Genomic DNA, 5,000 nt, shown 5'->3' with positions numbered 1-5,000 from the left:
AAAGGAGAAGAAGAAAGAAAGAGCAAGGATTTTTTTTTGCCCCCTCAGCCTCTCCTCTTTACTAAGAGGATCAAGTGCTGGGTTTTGTATAGCAAGCTCAATGAAACTTGTGAATCTTTTATGTATTTTCCATGTGGACTATTATATGTCAGACCCTGAACAGACAAAACTGGCATCTGGTGCTGGTGAGTCATTCTGGACTATGTAGATGATTCAAAAACGGTTCAATCCATCACATGAATGTCATGTAGGCCTACTGGCACACTTACAACATGTGACATTCAAAAGAACAAGTATCTTTAGCACACTTACATGCAGGGCCGCTGACAGCATTGGCCAGGCCCGGGACAAAGTAATTGGAAAGGGCCCCCCACACAATGTAATGAGGACCCAATTATGGGCCCCCTCTCTCCCTGGGTCACGGGACAGCCTACCCGTTTGTCCACTCCTGTCGGCTGCCCTGCTTACACGTGACATTCAAAAGAGCAAGTATCTTTAACGCAGAAGCCGACTGGTGGAGGGGGAGCGGGGGTATCAGACTTGTTACATTATTAGGAAACCTTTAGAGCAGTGGTTCTCAACCCTTTTTGAGCAACTGCTCCCTTGAACACATCATAAGCCTCCCAACACCCCCTTGACCTCATCATGAGCCTGGCACCACCCCCCCTTAGTATTGAAAAATAAAATAGACTAATGTAACCCAGTGGGGCCCCGCCCCCCTTAGTCGTATCCTTCTCAACACCCCCTTAGGGCTCCCCAACGCCCCCTGGGGGGCCGTAGCGCCCCTGTTGAGAAACACTATTTTAGAGGACTTTTAGGACATTTATTGGATCAGAATTATTAGCAGAGCTTAGCATAATCACTGGAAGTAAATGGGCAGCATTAGCATTAGTGGCTAATGCTGCCCATTTACTTCCAGTGATTATGCTAAGCTATGCTAATAATTATGATCCAATAAATCTGAGTACTGAAAACACTGAGAAGAAAATGATATGCACATTCATGAATAATGCTTGGAAATACAGCAAATATGTGAAAATCAAAAAAGGGTGGACTGTTCCTTTAAAATCCACAGAAACCACTTCGACCACTTCCTCTGCTTTGGATGGGCGTTTCTCATCCATAAGGTTCAAAAGACGTTACATTTAAAAGGTCAATTGGTGTGGAATGCTAATGCTTATTTTGCTAATATGAAAGTATAATGTTAAGGAACAGTGTGTAATTTTTTATGTACAGTACATGAGTGATTCCACGATTTCCCTACGCTTTTGGCGAAAGCAAAATGACAATTATCTGTATTTTTTTCAACTAAATGACCTAGATGTTTACATAGTGTATATATTTAAGTTTCCAAACAAACAAATTGCCAAGCTTAATCTTAAATTATTTGATAAATACTCTAATGAAAGCGAACATTTGCTTAATTATTTTGTCAACAGTGTTATGGACAAATACTATGTCATTTCAAACATATATAAAAATACTACAGAGTTGAAACAATATATGTTTGAAAGTGCTTATGTCCCTTAGCAGTAATGTTGTCATTAATCTGTGCAACTGATATAAAAAATGTGATTGTTGAGCTTCATAAGTAGGATTTTATGAGTCACTGTGATACAGACTGACACATTTTTCATCATAAATCCCTGTAACGTCTGATTTGAATATAGTCACCCTCCTTACACAAGACTTCCTTCTCCAGAGATAATCCCTATTGTATGTTCATAGGATTTTTCCAACACATAAGGGATCAATAGCGCAAAAACACTTTCAAAACAGTCAACGGTGTAACTCAACTGTGTTACGGTCAACAGTGCAGGGGAACAAGTCGGCACTTTTTTAGGAGAAAAAAACAGAGCAGAAAAACCCATCTTCCTAGAACACAAATTATTTTGTTTGTTTGTCTGTCAATATGGATATAAATGGGCAAAAACATACTCCTCCTCAACTGTCATCAGTGTTGCCAGATTGGGCTGGTTCCCGCCCAATTGGGCTGCTTAGGATGGCCGTGTGCGGGTAAAAATGGCATCTATCAGAAAAACCTTCCCACTGCCATATAAATCAATAGAATTGGGCGGGTTTTTAGGGCGGATTTTGATCATTTTTTGGGCTGGAAATCATCAGCCTCATCTGGCAACCCTGACTGTCATACTTAATTGTAACACCATTGACGGTAACACCGTTGACATTTCAGCCATTTTTATGGTGTTGTGCTAACTGAGGACCTCAGAAGTTCCACCACAACACCTTAATCAATTCATGTATCTGTATGCTTTATCTGTGTTTTTCTACATGTGATTTCTAATTCAGATTCTTATGAATATGTTGATAACACTGTTGACAGGCAATTTTCCCGCTATGAGAACATGAAAAAGAATGGATTAAATTATGGAAGGATGGAGCTCAAAATTTACCAAAAAGTCTTCCCGTATCCTGCCAAAGAGGTTATGACATCACGTGATGTTATTCGTATGGCCTAAGACCAAACCATTACTGATTTATGGAGGAGGTTTCAGACCGTGACACGGTTAACACAGTTTTCGTGGACACACACAAAATGGCAAATTTCATGTAAAATGGAAAGGACAGTGGTCTTTCTGACAGTTTTGTCATATTGTGATGATTACTGTGAATCAACATTTGCAATCTTCTTGGGCAAAACAAGTTTCTTAACATGCTAATATGAAGACTGAATCTGACATTTGGAAAACAGGACGGCATGAAAACGCCCAAAACCAGTATTAAATATTCATTCTTGCTGAGGGAAATAATGCTATGTCTACACTTTCTGTATTATATGAAAGATAAATGTTTTCTAATGTCCAAAACATCATTGGATGCAGTTAATCGTCAGTGGAATTGCCAAATAAAATCCACGGACTTAAAAGTGTAGGCGAATTAGAGAATCACTCACATCCATGGTTTCAATGTCACGTCACTTCAAACGATGACATTGGTTACCTCATTACGCTCCTCATTACTCAACTGGTTCTCACGCAATGGTTGTGACAATCGCTTAGCTCTGGAAAGGCACGGGTGTGTTCAAAGATTGGAGAATTCAAGTGGCTTTTTTTAATCACCACTACTTCAACCACTGACTTGTATATACCCCGCCCCGCGATCTCGGCCCACGATTCTGATTGGACAAGCCATGAAATATCTGATGCCGTTCGGGCTCATCTAAGATTTCCCGACCCTCGTGCGAGCTCACAAAGTTTAACAAAGATGCACGAAGCACGAAGGGTCTGCGTGAGAGCCAGGCTACCTCATTACACATTTTTTTTTAACAAAATTCGGCTTTTCCGCTTGCCTCGCTTGCCCCACTTGTCATCGTCATCACTTACCACCTCCCAACTGAAAAGAATGGAATATCACCGCCTCAGTCGCTTCCATGGATTTTCTGCATTAGTTTTCCTTTAAATTTGCAATGTGGCTCCCACAGATCATTGCCCGAACAGTTCTATCTAAACAGGGGTAAACATTTACCTTAATAACTTCTATTTGTCCCCATGAGGAGTCCCCAAGTAACCCAGCTAATACTTGTGTACGAACATGTATCGGATAATGGTTCCCTATCCTTATCAGTGCAGTTCTCATCATCACCTCTGTTACCAACTCCTACCAACTACTTTGTGCTGTCCCCGCAAGTGTTTGACAAAAACTTGATTGGACAGCCAGCCAACTCAGTCACTCATAAATAATATCAAGAACGGACGAGTCGGGGTGCCGTAATTCCGTGGTTTAATAATGGTGAAAGGTAAAACTGTAAAATACAACATAAAACAAAAAAGTATTCAATATAAAGTCCATTAAAAATCTGCTGAATCTTGCGATGAAGGGACGATTACGGAAGGGATAATTACGGGAGGTATTATATATGGGTAAGATCAAGGAAAATGTATGATATTTGAATAAGCAGTTAATCACAAGTTAGGTAAATCAGAGGAATAAGATGGATTACTTACAGACAGTGTTTCACTAGGGGAGTATGACAGGAGAAAGGATATGGTCTGGACATAAGTCGAAAATTGTTTTGATTTCTGATAACCGATTTCTGATGTATGGGTTGCTATGGTAACAATAAACAAAATACCTGGCACTGGCAGAGGCACGGGCAATTTAAAGGGACAGAACATTAGGGAGATGAATACAGTAGCCTATGTAATGGTTAATCTCAAACCTGCAAGACCCTTGGGGGACAGAACAACTTTCTTACTTCAGGTTCAGAACTATACTGTTGTTCTCACACACACACAACTCACTTCACAGTCACACCAGATGCTGTCCTTGACTGGTAATGAACAGATCTGCTATGCTGCGTGGGTGTTAGAGGTGACAACTGGAGGAGTTCTGCCATCTGTATGACAGGAACTCCAAGGACAACTAGAGCCTCAGGTTGAGTTCTTTCTTGTTCCCTTACTTGTTACAGTGGAGTCTGACACAGTCAACTATCATGCCCTGCTACCCATCCATTCTCTCTGACGTGTGTCTGTGTGTGTGTGTGTGTGTGTGTGTGCGTGTGTGTGCGCATGTGTGTGTGTGTGTGTGTGTGTGTGTGTGTGTGTGTGTGTGTATGTGTGTGCGTGCGTGCCTGCGTGTGAGTGCATGCATGCATGTGTGCGTGTATGCGTCCGTGTGTGCGTGTTTGTGTGTTCCCTGTGTGTATGCCTTTTTGTGTCTGTGGAGAGCTTTTTTGCCTGAATCCCCATGCACCTGGGAGCTCTGTCAGGGGCTGTCAGGGACAGGACAAATATGCCCATCCTGCAGCCTCTTCATTGGGCAGCGTGAAGGCCCTAAGCGATCCCATGTGTCATGATTGATGACCAGCCATCACCCGCTGACCATGTTCCATTTGTTTTATAGCTGAGCCTCACTGTATGACAAAACTGTAAAACAAGACAAAATCTTACAGCACCTCACCTGACTCAGACTGCCGTATAAACTCCTGACAAAAGACTTCGATGAGATTATTGCAGTGTGGGGCAGTTTATCAAGGTGTG

Source organism: Engraulis encrasicolus, chromosome 3 (genome assembly GCF_034702125.1).
Source record: "Engraulis encrasicolus isolate BLACKSEA-1 chromosome 3, IST_EnEncr_1.0, whole genome shotgun sequence".
Taxonomy (NCBI): Eukaryota; Metazoa; Chordata; class Actinopteri; order Clupeiformes; family Engraulidae; genus Engraulis; species Engraulis encrasicolus.
This window is presented reverse-complemented; position numbering follows the sequence as displayed.